Source organism: Anopheles arabiensis, chromosome 2, assembly GCF_016920715.1.
Source record: "Anopheles arabiensis isolate DONGOLA chromosome 2, AaraD3, whole genome shotgun sequence".
NCBI lineage: Eukaryota > Metazoa > Arthropoda > Insecta > Diptera > Culicidae > Anopheles > Anopheles arabiensis.
In genome coordinates this window covers 76,005,272-76,024,938 of record NC_053517.1, presented here as the reverse complement: position 1 = coordinate 76,024,938, position 19,667 = coordinate 76,005,272, and the positions used below count along the sequence as shown (strand labels likewise).

The 19,667-nt window shown below is 44.8% G+C and overlaps 1 protein-coding gene across 1 annotated transcript in view; it reads right to left on the bottom strand.

Annotated features, from left to right (window-relative positions):
* Positions 1–15,920, bottom strand: part of LOC120893795 (longitudinals lacking protein-like) — a 66,701-nt gene extending 50,781 nt beyond the window's left edge. Inside the window, exon 1 of the mRNA XM_040295904.1 lies at positions 15,828–15,920. The gene's annotated coding sequence lies outside the window, so the exon portion shown is untranslated. The remainder of the gene's footprint in view (positions 1–15,827) is intronic.
* Between the last annotated feature and the right edge of the window lie 3,747 nt (positions 15,921–19,667).

Sequence of the window (19,667 nt, the reverse complement as noted above, 5' to 3'; positions counted from 1 at the left end):
CTTCCCTCCTTTTATCGCGAGGTTCGCGTCGTTTCGTCCACAAGGGAGGATCACCCCTGGAACAGTATCCACAATCACAACCGAACGAACACGTGCATGTATCCGTGCAGATTGCATATACGAAACGGGCCAAAAGGGAGAGAGAGAGAGAGGAAGGCAACACAGAAACCGTTTTCGTCGGAGGTTTAGGTAGAAAAATCTCCGCCACGCAGCGCAGCAGCAGTAATATCCCCAGGAGAGCATGAAGGTGGTGTGTGTGTGTGTTACCTTCCCAAAAATGCAAAAGCCTCCGGAGGTCGGGATCACACATCACCACCCCTCACCAACCATCAAACCGGTGTGTACTGTACCCTGATTTTAACCTTTCCTTCGGTTAGTCGTCTATTCGCTCTTGTGCTGCACACGTTCATTTGGTGAAAACAAGGACCAACAAAAAAAAAGGAAACGAGAACTTTATAACCGGGTGGTGTTGAAAATGCACCCCAACACACGACCCAAAAAGCCCCGGGGTTGGAGGAAACCACCAAGCCGGCTTTTGCTGGTGTTGCTAGACCGAGGGAAGCGGAAAATCACCAGCAGGACAGAGGAAGAGAGAGATAGAGAACGAATGCAATCAGCACGTGACGAGGAGCGTTTTCTTTCTCCCCGAGATCCTTGCCAGGGACGCCCAGGAGTCGATGGAAGCGATGGCAGAGGGATAGAGAGAGAAGAACCAGCCACACCGTGCCACTGCATTTTTTTGTTGTTTCGATCGCTCCTCCTTTGCCCTTGCTTCTGCTATTGTCCCCTTTGCCGTTTTTTGATGTTGTTGTCTCTCTTCCATTTCCTCTGCCAAACACACTCCAACACACACACACACACATCCTTTGCCCTTGTGGGTCTGCTTTTCCCTCTGCTACATTAAACGCGTTCTTGTCCCTTTTAACGATCCCATATCCTGTCGGTCCCCTCCGTCCTCCTGTGGCGCGCGGGCGCTTGCAATGTCCTTTTTTCCCCCGCACCCTTCGCTTCGGGTCGCAATTGGGACGCACATTTACACATTACATTTCTAAAATCTGTGCATGGCTGGAACCACATTAGAGACGGGTGGTGGTGCTGGTGCAGTTGCTGCTTAAGAGCAAAGCTCCACACATACACAAACCCCTGAAGCCCCTTGCCTGAGAGGCTCGTATGCATTTGAAAAGGATCCTGGCTCTCGGCCCTCGCTCTTTTCCCTTTGCGTCCCGGTGTGTTTTTTTCCCTCATCAATCTCTCCACACAGCGGAAACGATCCCTCCACACGCTCCTGTGGCAGGCACACAAACAAGCTGCTGCTGCTGCTACGGGTGGGACACGAACAAAGGGGTCGCGGCGGGGACGACGGCGGAGACGCCAACCGTGTGTAATGCAGAAAAGCTGAAACGCAGGCCCATCTGGCCTGCCTGCGACGCCGAACCAAGCTGGGCCCTCGCAGAATTGGACAGATGTTTGCTTTTCCACAACGGCGCGACAGGGATGTGTGTATGTATGTAATATCCCCCTTGTTGTATTTTCCTCGCTGTGGAGCAGGGAGCAGACAGGAGACAGGAGGCTAGCGAGCGGCGGTGGCGGTAGAAACGCGATCGCAATCAACTCAAAATTTTGGTAACAATTCTCCGGTGGGCCGGGTGGGCTAGAGAGCAGGAATCTCGCCAGCTGTGTCCCCTTTGTTGCTTTGGTTTTGGGGGATTTGCTGTGTTGTGTTTGCCATATTGTAATTTTTAATTGTGTTCCGTTTCTGAACTGCCCATCTTCTTTTTTATTATTTCGGGGCAAACGTTCATTGTCATTGATTCTAAAATCAAATACCATAAATGAAAGATATAATCTCGCCATCGGCTTGCATTTTCATTTGTTGGTAATTAATTTCAGTTTTATTGTGATTTGGCGGAGGTTATTGTGTGATTAAAAGTGCAGTTTGGCGAATATTAATTAACTTCAGAAAGGAAGAAATAACAAAGCCTAACCTGTAATAGTGAGTTTTTTTTTGTTGGATGGCTCTTTTCAACGAGGGCAGTGTCTTGATGAGGATATGCACTTTTTTGGTCAATTTCTACGGCATTTGTACATCCTATTGTGCCTTTTTTGGAGATCGCTCAACAACATTTTTTTGAGTCAAAAATAAACTTCCACTCCTTTGATGTATGCGACTCTTTGTGTTGTTCCAGCATTAATCTACTAATTGGTTTCAGTCCTGTCTAATGATATCGATGCAAAAAATATATCTGTATTCTTTGAAATCCAGGGAAAACAATTTCAAGATATTTCCTGGTAGTTCTTACGCTCCCGGCTAAACATTAAAAACATACTTTACTTTTACATCCTTACATACATACTTTAACATGCACACATCTATTCTATCTAGTGCATAAGTAATGTAAAGAAAAAAATGCAAATGGTTTACTTATTATTTTTAAGAGATTTTATCTTAGAAAGGCTAAATTGAAAGGCTAGTAGTAGCTAAAACCATGCTTTCCTAGGTTTTATTTTCTTCGTTATAGTTTTTGGTGTTGTAGTTTTAAGTGTATGTTAAGTTTAACACAATTAAAAACTGCGAATAGATGTATATTTTTATCAAATTAGACAAAACCGTAGTTAAATTGCTTTAAAGAAGAAAACAAACATTAAATCAATACTAACACATTTACAGGGTTTTCCTAGCTAATCTCCAATGTGCACAGGCATTATTCGTAGCTTGCAAGATGTTTTCCACCTGCTGTCATGTGTTATATTTGCATCACAATGAAATTAAATTCTTCCACATGATTTTCAACACATTACAAAGAACTGTCAAGTCCAGCTTGTGATGTGTTGAAAACCATGAGGAAGAACTGATAAATAAATATGATGCAAACACAACATTTTACATCCGTTGAAAAACATCTCACAAGCATTGAAAAACATATTGTTGACATTGTGTAAATATTGGCTCGAAAAACTCTTTACAGATGCCTTCTTCTATTTGGCCTAAAAGTCGTCCTATGGAGGCATGCCAGCCTATAATACAGGCGGCTTTCGAATCTAAATTCATTACCACGCATCCGGATAGACAATCTCCTTGCTATGGGCAGACGGTCCATTCTAGGCTTGAACCCATGACGAGCACGTTATTGAGTCGTTTGAGTTGACAATTGTACCACAGGAGCGCTCCTGTAAAGATGCCTATTATGGATGATTTGTTGGTCACAGAATCATATATCATATACACAGGGGTACAATCATATATTTGCCTTTCGTTTTTATTTGTTTGTTTGTTGTGTACGCTATTTTCGCATTGTAACAATGTCCACACATTGCATGTATTTGTATGTGTTACGGGTTTTTAAATAAATATTTAAAATCAACTATTCCTGCCTGTCAGTGTCTATGTTGTTATTATCATTAACCAACGACACACACTAAACAAAAGCTACAGACAAGCATGCACAAGTGTGGAGCCAATCCAAAAATAAGCCAAACCAAAACAACAACGTCTCAAAAACGCATCAAAACACGTCTTTTCTGCCAAAGTTTGATTTTTTCATCGTTACGACGAAGCTAACACACAAAGCAAGACGAAAAAGAGAGGCTAAGACAGCGGCAGGAAAAGCTCCCTTTCATTATATGGAATGCAAAAAAAGGCCATGTGTCACAGAGCTACGCGGAGAAGCCGTTGTGCGAGTACGAGGACAACCTGGGCTCCCCCTGCGAATGCATTCACCAACACACACACTAGAAAAGTAAGGCCCATTTTGAATGCCAAACGAAGAAGTGTGATCGCATTAGTGCATATGCTGGTGTACTGATGCAACAAAGCACACACACCCACGGTGGTGGTGGAGGTTTGTTATTTTCCGCTAAAAATTGTAATTCATTGCGATCGTCACTAATGTGTCCTCTCTTGGCACCCACCACACGCCATCTCAACTCCCTCTTTCCCCGTTTATTCAGCAGGGAGAGCCAGAAGTCGTTGCGCGTGTGCATTCAGTCGCCGGGTTGAGCGCGATACACATACACCCTGAGACGAATGGCAACGACGACACCACCACTCCGGATCTCGCGGATCTAAAAAGTTGAAGGGAACTACGGGGCGCAGCGCAGCAGGTTTCGACGGCGAGTGGTTTTCCCTGTGTAAAGTTTCCGACGCACACGTTTCGCCTGTGCACCCCACACCCCACGCCTTCTTCTCGATTATTAATAAGTGCAATTCGATCACTGTACGCGCACAAACACGCTGCTGGTTGGAAACAAGAGTCGCTCAAAATTTGCACCTTCGATAGGTACAGGACAAAAAAAAATATCTCAAACTTCCACCCCTACCAACATTATTAGAAGAATGGACACAGCAGAGAAACAACAGCAGAAACGGAAAGAAAAAAAAACACCTAAATGCCTTGAGGTTCGGTGTGTAGTGGTTCCCGATTTATTTATTTTTTTACTTTCTGTCCCTGCCTGTAAGTGTGTTGGGTTTTACGTGCCCTCGACACCGTCGTCAGCGACTATTACCGATTAACCAAACAACATAACACACGCTAATGCTGGGCGAAGGTCATGCTACCTGCGCTCTCGCGCATACACTGCCGCCACCCACCTTTCCCTTCCTACAGGGCAAGAGAGCAAGCAATGCCATGAGCCAAAACACTGGGCAGCCAACCTCTCCTCCCCACCCTCCCTCCCCTCGCCACCGCCTTTGTCCACACATACAAACCCACTGAATCGGGGTGGGTTGTTGTTTTTTGTGCTACCCCGCGCTGAAAAACTGCTGCTGCCCGACCGCCACCTTTATTAGTGCCATCAGCATAGAACCCACCACCGGTTCATAGCAATTATAGCCCCACCAGCGTTGTGTTCGATGTTTATGACGCCTGTAAGACACACACACACACGGAAGGTTCTTCTACTCCTAAAGGCATTTTAGCAGCGCGCGCAAATAATAAAAAAAAAAACATACATTCACAAGACGGGTAATCTATTCAAGTGGCAGGTAATGAAAGGTGCTGCTGCTGCCGGACTCTGCCTGCCTGTACCTGCCCCTCCTGGCCGCTGTGCATACATACATGTTTGCCTATAGGCCAGGCCCATGGTAAAACACAAAGATCACGCTGCATCATTTAAAACGCAGTTCGTAGCCGTGCACAAATGCAAATCTGCTGGCTGGATGGAAGTAGTAGTAGCAGTAAGGGAAGGGAAGGTAGTGGAATTGCAAGTTCAGCATATGCCCCGCGCTGACCAGCCTGCCTGCCTGCCTCGGGTAATAGGTTGCTCTAAAAGGAACTCATTTTTCAGACATGCTTTACCCTTGGGCGGGGAGGGGGGTCTTTATGCGCGATATCGATCAAGTTTAGACGCGCGTGTGTGTGTGTGTGACATTGACTGGGGTGTTGTTTAGCATCGTGCAATTTAGTAAGGCTTCTTGTTGCTGTTTTTATTCCTGTCCACTCTCTGTGCAGCCAAATATTTAAAGTTCATCTAGGTAGCGTTTGGATTGATCGACATGATCATCTGATGTTTAAAATTCACGATTGCAACGTTCAAAAGACGATGTACGGGATTTGTCGGAGACACTTTCCCATATGCTGGCACATGTTTCACCATCAATATGACCAAACAAACAAATAACATAAACTGTCGATGCGTCAAACTTAACTATGTAAATAGATCCGTAAATTGTTTAAATTTAAGTTCAAGTCGACATTGTTTCCCAGCGAATTATAAGCATTTATCATTTTTAATAAGGGATCGGAAGGATAAAAAATAAATCGATCTGAATTCTATGTTAAATAGTGTGCTGGGTCTCAACATCCCATTGGGGACCTTAAAATTCAATTTACCAAGAATTGACGGTGCGTCTAACAATCCACTAATAAGTTTGTGTATAAATAAGCATTTCCTTCTAAGTTGCAGAGGCTCTAGTCTATGTTTACACGTTGGTTGTGTTTTTAGTTATTGATTTTACCATGAAGATACATTATTTCTGACAAATTGATCCACAAAAACCACAAGCTTAAATGGAATTTCTAATATAATTCCCAACAACAACATTGTAATTCACGTACTGAACGTGTACGAAAGCATGTGGTTTAAAACTGAAATGGTTTAAATGGAAATGAAACATTGAGAAGCGAACATCCATTTAAACTAGCTAATCTTAACGGCAACAGAAATCACGTAAGAAATATTCAAATCTCTTCAAAGTGTTGGTGTGGAAAAATTCAATCATTTTTCAGCAGAAACTCCTATTACTCATAAGAGCAACTTCTCTACCAGCAGCCCATTGGAGGGTAGGAAAACAGGTTAACTAGACACAACATCGACGTTGAGGACAAACATGAGTAAGAGGGCATGGAGAGGGAAGGAGGAGTAGTTTGATCGCAAACCTCCAACACCGCATGGGCCCGGTGGTGCGCATGCCAGTGTTGGGGTACGCTGGGTGACCCGATGAACAGAGAGGGGAAGAGACGACGTACGTACATGTAAAATAATCATAAATATAACATGCAAACAACAACTACCCATTTCAAGGTCAACTTCCTTGAGAGCTCGCGCATACTACAACTATGTAGGGGAGAAGGTGTGGGAATCTCTCTCTCTCTCTCTTTCGCGGGGAAAAAACGTGGCGCTTGCGGTGGCGGTGGGCCAGATAGTTGCGCTGAGAGCATGTGCTTCACTGTATGCGCGCAATGTCATGCCACAGAAGACGCGAGATGATGGTGGTGGTGGTGAGTACAACAAACGTCACCTCCACCGTGCAAAAATACCTTCTCATCGTGTTTCTTGATCATCAGAGGACATACATCTTGCGCACTCAGGCTTTCGCATAGCTAAAAACAATACCAACGATAGCGTTCGTAGCAGCATAAATCATAGTTGATCGAGCATATGTGAGGTCTCCTATTTTGGTTTCTACGAAAAAATGGAGCAATAAAAACTGTCCGGAAAATTCTTCTTGGGATGCAATTCCCAACTGTCAAATAGGGTCATTTATACAGAAGCAAAGCTGTACAGAGGGTTGAAAACAAAGCTGACACATGATGACGATAAAATGAGTTGAGTTAATGCTGAAGAGGTGAATGAGATTGAACCTGCACCTACCAACACTACAGCCACACACACTCTCACACTCTTTCGCCAGTGCATCACATGTAAGATTGTGTAGAGTACACACATACACACGCGCGAGGGTATGTATGGAATGATGGGTTTTCCAACAGAAGCATGATGATGCGCTCGACACTGACGACGAGTAGGCATTTTGTAATGCTGCAATCACCACCACCCAACCCCCTCAGCTACTAATTCCTCAGATTCCCCCTCATTCTCTCGCTCTCTCTCTCTCTCTCTCTCTCTTTCTGCTCATGTATCCTACACACGCGGGGCAAAGCATTATTATTCACCGAATAGACGACGCTTTGCGTGCTGTGAAAACTAACGAAAAAAAAAAACCCCGAACCCAACGCGGCCTAAGCACAGACACACAGATCGAGAGACAGATCCCTCGCCATCGACGTTGGGGGCTTACAACACACAGAAGCGAGTGGATGTGTGTTGTTTAAAAATGTTTAAAGCATACCCGCGTGTGATGACTCTGTGCTGTGCCGGGGAAGAATTTGCTGATCTGATGTGCCCGACGCCTCCTCGCGGTCCCAAAATGCGCCACCACCACCGCCCTCTCTTTCTCCCCACGGGCGTAAAGCCTTCGGCCATCGTCATCATCAACATTACGCGTCCGTCCCCGTTCGTGGTCGTGTGTGACATTGAAAGGAGAAGCGTGTACAAATTTTCGAAGGTTGCAATGCGCAAAAAAAGGGAAAGAATTGTACAAACACACGTACACTATACCGACAATCCTCCTGCAAAGGGAGGCATTTTAGCTGAGCAAAGGAAGGTAGTGCAACAAGAGCGCTCACACTCAGCAGGAGATCAATCCAAGCAGGAGGAGGGAAGTTAGTAAAGCAGAGAGTGGAAGTGAAGCCATTTTTCTTGCTTCACCTTTCTAAACATCGTTGTTTTTTTTTGGTCTCTGACTTATGCTTAAATGATGTCTACATATACACAATTTGAGTCACACTGATGCATCGCATCAGGCTTCAGGCTTAATATTAGCAACAAAGAACAATTAAATAGTGATTAATACACCGTGTGACCTTACAAGAGATCTGAAATCGTTCAGGAAAATCAATCATAGTTAAATCTAATACAACAACGAAAAGATGCAGTTTGAATTTTAAATCCACTGAAAACTACTTTTCTCGAATGGGAACATATTTTCAGTACGGATATTGCACGCGATTCTTTGATTTCATCAATCCAAAGATCCAAAGATCTTGCAAGATGCAATCGGCAACTACATTAGCTACATTAGCACAGACTTTCCTTCCAATCAGTCAGCCAACTTTGCTTACATACATACATAAGACAACTTGCCTCACTTGATACATAATCTACCAGAATGCGCTTCAAAAGTAATATCTTTGTTAAGGATTGGTTTCCTTTATTGGTCCAAATATGTTGAACTAAGCATATCATTTCCGGAAAACAAATAACTGATGATACTCCAAGGACTTTTTGACCAACTTCGTCTTGTTATCTAGGCCTGTGGATTGGGTTAGAATTGATTTCAAATGGATTTCAAATGGTAGACGACTTCAAATGTCCGAATAAAGCTCTAGAAAGCTCAATGGAATAAGAGTTCAAGTAAACTTTAAGTAAGCTGTGGTCCTTGAGAAGTAATCGAACACCTCCAATAATGTCCAAAGAACCGAAAGTATGCCTTCAAATATTATTTGAAACATTTGAGGATTAGAGGATTAGAGTAACAAGGATTTCCCAGTAATTTCTAGTTCAATTTTGGATTTCGAATTGTTGATGATAATTGATGATGATTGATTGGACGAATTGATGATTTGAAAACACGCTTTTTGAGAAAGCATGTGTGTTTAAATCAATCGGCAAAAGCTAAGACTCTCAGGAAATGCAATGATGTTGTACAATCCGAACAACCATACAACTTCTATGATGAGCAATTCGACACAACTGCATCATGAACTGATCAAATGAGCATTTTGATATTTCAAGTATCGTAACAGGTTACGGTTTAACACTTAGTTCTGATGAGTCGCTTTAGTAGAGGCAAATTCAAAGTGAAGAAGAAAAAATAATAGGAAATGAAGTTTGCTTGCAATGAAAATATGTGACAACGATCAATTGTCTCTAGTCTACCATGTTACGAAAATATACCCCGTCACCCTACAATGGAGCACACACATACACATGTGCGCCACCGTCATCATAATCTAGGCATTCCACACGTCGCACGGACCCCATCAAAAACGTTCCATTTGTGTGATAAGTTATCCCCCCACCGATCGCCGATCGTAACTCGACACTCATGAAAAGTCACCCCGCAATGTGGTGGCACCGCGACACAAAGCTAATGCCACCAGCCCTACACACACTAACACCATCAGGGGGGGGGAGAAGGAGGGAAACCGATGGAGTAGATATGAGTTGTCGGCGGCTCGGGGTAACATAAGAAACGTGGACGGGAGGAGGAAGTGGTTGACCAGGCGGTAGAAAAGCGTCCACAGAATGTAAGAAAGAGAAGACACTCGTCGTCATCACTAAACCGCGTTAAAAGCAGCCCAAATAAGTGATCCACAAAAGCATAGCGAGCAAGAGAAAAACCCCACCGAACAAAAGGGCAGGAAGGGGAGAGGATGTACGGGCCGAGACGGGCGGGAACGACCAAAGCACTCACGCTTTCGGTGGGCTTCTTTTTTCATTTTCATCTAATTCATGAACGCCACCAACACACAGCAACTGGGGGACCTCCACATGAGGGTCTCTTCACCGTTCTCCGAAGGGGGACATGCATGGGGAGGAAGGCAGGAAGAGGACGGCAGCATGATTCCAGAGCATGACGCGCGCAGGAGGGCACAACGAACCACAAATGATGGGGGGCACCAGACAGTAGCAGTAGCAGCAGCAGCAAACATGGACCAAAACGAGGGGTAGGAGCATTATTTGGAAGGTTGACCGACAAACAACACACTGTATTGGTTTAAGGGCTAAACAGTGTGTGTGTGTGTGTATGTGTATTTTGGTAGTATGTTTTTTTCTCAATAAAACACATACACACTCGAACAAAAATCATTCGAGAAGGAAACTCAGTCAGCCACAGTTAATGTGTGCGCGCCCTACTTAAGGAAGGCAAGAGGGAGGGGAGGTGGTGTTGTGCGCGCTTTTTCAGTCTGTAATGCTTCTTCTTCTTCTTCTTCTTCTTCTTCTTCTCACCCGTTCGTGCCACAATGCGGTTGTGCTCGGTCAGACCCCGGGGGCTGGATGACGCTTTTCGTCACACTACTAAGGGGACACGGACACAACGACAACCGACCGTCTCATTCTCTCTCTCTCTCTCTCTCGCAAAACACACACACACACCCTACGCACAGCGCCAGAGCGCCCCCCCGGGGGAGGGGGAAGGAATTCGGCAAGGCTCTGGAGGTGGTTGGAGTACAACAGGGAGGAACAAAACTCTGCGGGGCTAAAAGGGTGAGTTGTTGTTGACTAGCAACCAATCAACCAGACCGAGGGGAGTGGGTATGTGCGTGTGTATGTGTATGTGTGCATAACAGAGCGAGAGAGCAGATACGATAAGCTCTCGCCCGCCGTCGCCAACCGCGTCAACCACCACACACAATTCACAATTCGGGGTTCGGCCGACAAAATGCTCCGTGTCTCTCGCTCTCTCTCTCCCTCCCGCGGTGGCCTGTCATATCTACATAAAATGCACAACACCCTGCGCAAACGGACTAGAGGGGGAGGGGGAGTAGCACACATTATTAACATAAAAAAGTGTTCGACCTGGCAGGCAGCGGCACATGAGGGCCGCTGGGGGAAGTAGTAGTTGACGTCCGTCGTCATTCTGCCATTTATGTTCCTCTTCCTTCCAGGGCCTCCTCTCTCCTCCCGACACACCCGGTAGGCTTCGCGCACACATTCCACCCTCCCTTGCCCACCCCTGTAGGGGGCTGTAAAAACTCCCACACGCGCACACCGTGAATCGAACGCAAAAAAAAAGCGAATTCCATTCGGGCCGCGTACGTGCCGCGCACGATCACGCGCATCACTCGCGCACACACACACACACTAAACCCGTCGTGCGCCCGTGAATGTATAGTATGCTCTCTCCATCCCCTTCTCTCTCTTTCTGCGTGTGTTTCGAACCACCGGAAAAAGAAGGAGAGCGCACGGAGAGTATGTATGCGCGGTGCGTGCCTCACAGGAAAAAAGCAGCTTCTCGTGCGCGCACACTAAACACAAGCAAGGAGAAGCCCACACGGTATTGTAGGCGGAACACTACGCGCAGCAAATGGCAGAGGTAATAACAATAACACTACTAAACCTCCCCTCCTCTTGCCGCCCTGGTGCCGCAGTGCCTTCGTAGCCCTCCCCCGGGGCTATATCCATATACACCTACCACCAGCGGCCGGCCCGTCTTAGAAGGGCAACAACGACGACAACGGTGTATGTGTGTGTGCGCGTTTCTCGAGGAGGCAACGATGGCCCGCGCCTTAAGCTTTGGAGGGGGTGGGGGAGAGGTAGTGTGGTTTCAATCCTCTCGCACCCCTCCCCCCTCGCGCGTGTGTGTGTACACTTCAACTCATATTTTTCTTCCTCAATTTGCCCTTGCTGCTTGCGCGCCCCTTTACAATCCCCCCCGCCCCCCTCTAAGGGTGTGGTAGTGTACCACATCGCGCGCGCACATAAAAATTTACTTTGCTAAAGCTGTGTGTTCCTTCTTCTTCCCCTTCCACTCTCCGCATTACAAGCGTTAAAGCGGCTATGCTGCTGCTGCTGCTGCTCCCCCGGTGGCGCGAGCTCACACTCGAAAAGATGACATCATCATCGCGCGGCATCCAATCCGCATCTCCTACACACATGCTCTTCAGCATCCATCACCCATGGGGAGGGAGAGCGGGGCGAATGACAGCCGTTCGGGGTGGAGAAGGGGAGGAACGTTTTCTCCAGGGAGCTCCTCCGGGAGCGCGCCTCCCCAGTAACAGTAAGGTAAAGCGCGTGAAAGGAATGCTTTCATCATTCGGAATCATACACTTCTCCTCTCTTCTTCCCCCTCCATCTCCCTGTCCACCTGTGTGAACGTGATTTATCACGCACAGCAAAACAGAAGATCGAAATGGAAGTTGAATCATTGTGGGGTGGGATTTTTTTTTCTTACCCGTAAAGCCCTCAATTCCGCGCAAAAGAAAAGCCCATGTGGTGGGGTGGGCGCACACATTCCTCAAACACCAAGAAAAACACACACGCACGCATACTAACGAAAAGAAATGGGACACACAACCAACACCCGAGAACTCGCCCAATTGGGTTCGGGGAGGGCTTTGGCAACGATCATGAGGCAGCAGCAGCAGCACCACAGCAGTAGCCATGCATGCTCGGGGAGGGGGTGCAAGGGAGGATGTGTGCTCATTCATCACACACACACACTGGAGGCGAAGGAAAATGTTCTAAAAAAAGAACACATTCGGGTTTCCACCCGATCGCAGAGGTTAGCAGCTTGTAGCAACATGGGGCTTGGTTGGTTGGTTTGCGTTGGCTTTTCTCTACCAATTTCCCTCCATATACCGCAAACTTTTCGCTCTCCTCGCGCCTCTTGCCTTGAATGTCCCACGGGCCCACTGGCAGGAGATCGATTGACGCGGTCTGGCTGGCTGCTACTGCTGCTACTACTACTACTACTACTACTAAGACACCACACGCAGGCAGGCACACGAGAAGCTCTTGTCTTGCGGCACTCTCGGCACTTGAGCACCAGAATCTAACGATCTTCGCATACACACAGAGACACACTTGTCCCAACCGCCCACATACAGAGACAGACACAGAGAGAAAGAGAGCAAGAAAGAGAGAGAAGTTAGGAATAGTAGCCAGAGAGCATTCGGCATAGCACACGCGCACGCATGCAGGCGGTGATCCACCATCATCACCGTTAAGTACTAGAAACCTAGTAGTGTGGAAGCCTTCGAGACCCGCAAGCGAGCATTAGAAAGGGAGAGCAGAGAGCAGAGAACAGAGATAGAGAGAGTGTGATTGAGCATCGTTTTTCGTAGACGAGAACACGCGACGAAGATCCCATCGGGGGGAAGTGAGAGGAAATATGGGTGAAGATTCTCGAGTATGCGCACTCCATCATTTCGCTTTTCAAACCACCATGCTCTGGTGGTCCACACACACACACACGGTTTCGTGTTCGCGGAATGGGGAAAGTGAGAGAAATGAGGGGGGGAGAGGGAGATATAAGAGGTTGGGGAGTTTGGGTTGGAAAAAGGGGGAAAGTGCCCCCTGCGCTAAGCCTCGGGGAGGTGGAACGAAGGGATGGAAAGGTGGCCTTATCTAGCCCTCTCGCTTCACCGATCGCGTTCCACGACGTTCCGGCCAAACCTTTTTTCCTACAAGGGAACAAGGCAACAAGGGCGACTCCAAATGTGCGCATAGGGAACACACACACACATCCATAAGCAGACAAACACACAGGTAAAGCAAACGGGGTGGGGGACCCTGATCCCGAGGGAATGGGACATTGGACCCCATATCTTTCGGGCAAATTTCGTTCCATAATTTCGATCCTTTCTGCGCAGCACACCACCACACAGCCGGGGCCGGCGCCGATCATCGGTTCTGGAACGTTCACAGGGGTTATGAAATTATGTGCGGGTTTTTAAAAGGCTTCCTGTCCGGGTTACGCATGGAGCAGTTGGTGTGTGTGTTCGTAGACTTGATTGATAAATCATCGGGCGGGTAAGGAGGGTGAATAGCGCCGAGATCATTGATCAATTTCTTCGAAGCCATCGGTAAAAGTTGGTCGAAAAGTTCTCGTATTTTGAGGCGGTAGTAGTTCAAAGAATGGATTCGCCTTTTCAGCTGCCCCTCCGCCCCCCGCGTTCCCTTCTACTAATGATTCGTGAGCCTTGATGCTGTCCCGTTCACTCGCGCTTGTCGCTGCGTTTTCCGACGATCCTCTATCGCGCGCGCCCATTAGCCTCAAGCACGGGCTCCTCTCGCTCTCTCTCTTTCTCACACACACACTCTCTATGGGGGAAGGTGTTAGTATATGTGCCACCGCGCTTTTATGATCCAATCGCTTGTAGCTTATGCGAGAGAGTGCGAGTTTTCATCCAAAGTGTATTATGAGGGTCGGCGGATCAACATGGCTCGCGCGCGTTATGCCCGCCGCGTACTTAGAAGCGCACACACACACGCACGCACGCCGTGCAAAGAGAAAATATGTGATCCACCGGTTCTCGCTTCCTGGCCACGATTTTAATGGCCAGCCTGAAAAAAAAAATTAAGAGACAATCTTGCTTAGCCCTCCCACCCCACACCCTCAGACGACCGAAAAAAATTGCCACCGCCACACACATACACAGCACACTTCCAAAAAGTGCACTCTGGCAAAGCACACACACACACACACACACACACACACACACACACACACACACACATTCAAAAATGCTGCGCGTTCCAAAAGCAATGGACAAAAAGCGCCCAACACACACAGGGCGGCGGGCGAGCATAAAGGAGCATAGAGTACTACTACACGCACCCATACAGAAACACACGGCCGTGCGGCAATGCGATGATGGTTCCGTGGAATTGATGACTAAAATCTACCAAAGCCACTCACACCATCCACCGTGCTGTAGCCAGCGGACGAGGAGAGAACAACCGCACGCACACAGACACACACATACACGTACATGTGTGTACGCACACAGCCGAATGTTCCCTCATCAACCCAGCTCGAACGCAGCGCGGGTTCAGAGCTTCTATGTCGCCGCCTGCTGTGTGTGCGATGGCTGATTTTCCGAAAATGAACAAAGCCAACATAAAACAAAATGGCGGACCGCGGGGGGAAGTTGTATTTTCCAGAACATTTTTTCCGTGTTGCGATTTTTTTGAGGCCCGTGTTATTTTTTAATGTTTTGGCAAGCACTAATTATTTTCCTGTGTGAGATGGATTTCTGCCTGGTTGGTGGTGCGTGGAAATGTTAACGATTGTTATTCTAAAACACTCGTCAGCACGCAATTTCGAACTTTGGGTGCGCTTTGCGGGAAATCGGGATGCATGCTAGAAAATTTATGTCGTTCATTCACCATCTCCAAAAAACTGCATTCGATCGAAATCGGCATCTAGCATGACCAAGCATAAACGGGCAATCTCCATCATGCTCCGTCCACACGTTGGTAGTAGTCTCTCTCTGGTCTGGTGTTGGGGGGACGACACCACGGTCGCACGGCAGCAAGGGTTGCAATAATATTTGCCCTGCACATCGCATCATCGTCGTCATCATCATGATTGCGGACGGGGAATAATTGCGTCTTAAAGTTGTGTTTCCATCACACCGTGTTGGCTTACCGACTGAACTGTTCGCCGCCGTTCGCCCGATGGAACAATACACATAACCTTTTTATAGTGCTTTTCACGGGGCGGTTTTTGCTGCTTCAGCTCGTGCAAATTGCATATGACAAGATAGACACGAAAGCAGTACGTGAATTCACAAGCACTCGATGCATCATCTCACCCACGGTAGCTGTTGCCTGCTGCTGCTGCTGCTGGCACACCATTTTATCTCTCCAATAGTTCACCATGTTCTTTTCTACACGGCGTCTACCCACGAAAAACGAAATCGTTTGCCTACCAATCGCGCACTGTATATCACCGGATATGGAATTTTCGCTTGCCCAGAATCATAAAACTTTATCTAAAACCAGCGCTTAATGAAAAATTTAGATTTATTTCCACTTACCTTAAATAGCACAGTCTTCATTGAATATCACAAACATACACAATACACCTTCGTTTATCCGTCATCGCTAGGTCCTGTTCCGAATGTTCGATTGCGCACGGATTATCCGTATTTGACGACTTCGAACACTGGGAGCGCCCAACGGTCACCGGTCGTGAAATTCAGCTGTCATCGCACAATGTGTGGTGCTAAAGTGTCTTTCACACATAACATTCTCCTGCACGGTATCAACGATTGTGGTAATGACAGAATTATCGCAGCAAACCGAACATCTTTATTTTCATTCAAACATGTTTTTCATTTCACCAAAAAGTTGCAAACCATTGCTGCCGTCTGTTTTGTACGAGTGTTTTGTATGAACGTAAGGCCATTCTACATTGGGCGAGAACACAGCGCAACTGCAATTGCGAACATAAATTTGAGAATTATTTTAATAAGTGCAGTTGCGCGCAATTTGGAGATAGGCGTTTCGAACACATTTTGTAATTCACATGTTTTTGACGAAACACAAATCAACCTTGTTGTAAAATGATAAACAAGGCCTTAGGGCCGTGGCAACGCTCATCGGATGCGATTTTATCGGACGAGATTTGTATGGGATTTGACAGATAACGTCGGACGTGCGATTTCGTCGTCCGACGTTATCTGTCAAATCCCATACAAAAATTTGACAGGGCGTCCGATAAAATAGCATGCGAAAAAGCGTTGCCACCGCCCTAACTGATGCTAATGATAATAAAATAATAATAAATTTATTTATATTTTAAATATTCATAAATTACAAATCACACAATTTTTATGAACGATTACTGAAATTTTGTATAATTATTCCAAATTTGTGCTTTTTTAATTATTACATAAAAAATTATTGAACGTAAGCCATAATTTACTATCAAATTGCCCATCCAAAACGATTAAAACAGGCGTTCAACAAAAGTGCTGCTTGGGTTTGAGATAAACAGGCGTTACGCGTTACGCTACTGTAACGTAGAGGGCTGAGCCTTACTTTTACCTCCACCTGTACATGTACAGGGGCCCTCAACATGTCTTACTGCTTAGTGCTTCCGATACTCGAAATCTGCTACTGTGTTTCAAGGACACACAGGCGTCCCCCGAGTTACGACCAGTGCTGCAAAATGTCATGAGTATCACGAGATTTTCACCAACGAAACCAATGACCATATCCGTGGTAGCTTGATGCTCATTGCTGATAGTCAACAAAAGTGCGTCATGACATGCTAAACACGACATGTGAATTCTTGAGTCCAACGCGATACTCTGACTGACAAGCTTAGTCAGCATAGTCATGGCCAGGCCAAGCATAGTCATGATTTCTTCTGGCTGTGAACAGTGCTGCCAAATGCCACTGTTTCACGTACACAACTGAGATGATCAGTGACTATACTGAAACAGTTGGAGAATCAATCACATGCTTGGTGACATTTAGTTTAGCACCCAACTTTTGATCACTCTCTTGGTCACGACATTGTTGTCGGCGATAATCGCGACATTCTTGGAATATACTTGGCGCGTGGGTTCTAGCAACAAAATGAGCATGCTTTCTCCCTCTATCTGTTTTGATTATCTGTCGGGTCAAACATAGCGAGAAAACATGCTCATTTTGTTTCTTGGAACCACTCGCACGCAATGCATATCTCCCGTGACCATCGCGATGATCACCGACTGCAAATGTCGCGACCAAGTGATTGACCAAAAGTTGTTTGCGCACAATGTCACCAAGCATGTGATGGACGCACCAACTCACAATGGGCAGTTTAGAACAAATTTCGGGATAAAATTATTTTTGCAGAAATTGTTAGTTCGTTAGTTATCGTTTGTAGTAAAATTTTATAATAGTAAATAACATTTTATATGTAGTTTGCATCCATACCACCAGGTGGCGCTACATAAAATAGGTTTTAAGGGATCTTTGCTTTGTTTTTTTAATTTTGTGTGTTTTTTTCTTGTATTTGTTGTTTCTAATAGCATAAACCATTTCAAAATATACTGTGATGTTCCATAATATATGAACAAAGCATAATAATTTTGAATAAGATAATATTTTCTGCTTTGTACAGGACAATTGTAGCTAATTCTCATCACTTTTACTCACAGGTAGTACAAATATTAAAAATGTACATACACAACCTAGGTGGATGCTATTACAAGCTCCTTACGTCTAGTTCACATTTCTAAAGACATGAATAAAGGCATTTAAATAATTAGATAGAGCAGGTACATTGAAATAAAGTAGTTCCCAAATTCTTAATGAAAACCTGCACATATTTTTTGTCTTTGAAGGTTAAATTTTAAATCTGTCGTTTAAAAAAATAGGAATTACACATTTTCCTGGGCATTGATATCACACAATATTCATCCAATACTTGTCCAAGTCCTGAACTGCCTTCAGAAGGGATAATAAAAATGAAAATCTGATGTTCTTGGTTTTACAACTATCTGAAAAATCAGAATTCAACTATAGCTACAAACAAAGTATTTACTTAATTTGTAAAGTTAAACCCTGTCTTTGTTTTAGTGTGTGTAGCTACTGATGTTGAACTGGTTAACGAATCAGTGTAATACAGCTCATTTTACAAAATGTCTTTCTGGATACATTTTCTTTCTTGCAAAATATTCTTTGTAGCATATTCCCCTCTATCTTTATACTTAGTTTGTCAAAACTTTTGGGAATTTCTTCTCCCAAAACGGCAATAGATGCTGGTGTATTCATAACATTTTGCTGTTATGCGTATAATTTTAGAATTATTTTCCTTACATCCGTCTATAATCTGGAGCAGTACCAAAAGGTGTTTGGTTCTTATTTGCTTCATTATATTTAATAATAAAGTCAGCAATACGGCTGAAGCCGTTCTTTCTGAATAATAAATTTAATAATAAAGTTAGGTTAGAATAGAAATTTACATATTAGATAAGCACATGAGCTGAAACTAAGATACACAGCTTCGTAATGGAAATTAAAGGTAATCAAAAGCACGTAGAATATATTTTTGTAGAATACACTAAATACGCTACACTAGGGACCTATGGAGCCGCCTAGTTACGCATGTGTCTGTTTTTAGAAAAAGTTGATATGAAAAAACTTCAATAAAATTCGCGTTCGCAAACTTTCGCAGAATATTTCTTCACAGATTGATAGTATATATATTACACTTTTATGTGACATATATGAGACAACGCCACTCTACGCCACTTCCATAATGGCATCAAGTCAAAAATTAAAATGATGAAAATTTTCGGGAAGTGTTTTCAGTTATTATCGTATATTTTTGCAAAAAAATAATTTAACTTAAAATCTTTAATATATTTTTAAAGCTGACTAAATATCCTTTTTAAAATGTCTAAACTTATCAAAATCGGTTCATATTTGAAAAAGTTACAACGGTTCAAAGTTTTCCAAAAAAGTGAAAAAAATTCTGCGTTTTTTTAACAATTCTCAACTTTGAGAGGTCTTTTCTAGAGAACCAGAAAAGAAACAGAGCTCATATTTGGTATTTTTCTTAGTTTAACTCTTAGTATTAAAACCTATTATTTGGAATTGCGCTATTACAAAGTTGATTTTTTGAATTTCATCCCGGCAAATGCCCATTGTGCAACTGTTAGAGGCTCGCTTCTGATCATTACAGTAGAGCTCGTGACGCTGAGATGATTTTTTTTTCAATATGTCTGTCTCTGGGGTTGAACATATAATTGCTTAAAACCTAGTTAGCCCTATTGGTACTAAACTAACTGTAACTTAACTAAACTAAGGGGAAATAGAAAAGGATGTAACAGAATGGAAATCCATAGTGAAAGGAAAAATAAGCAGCGGATAAGAAGAAA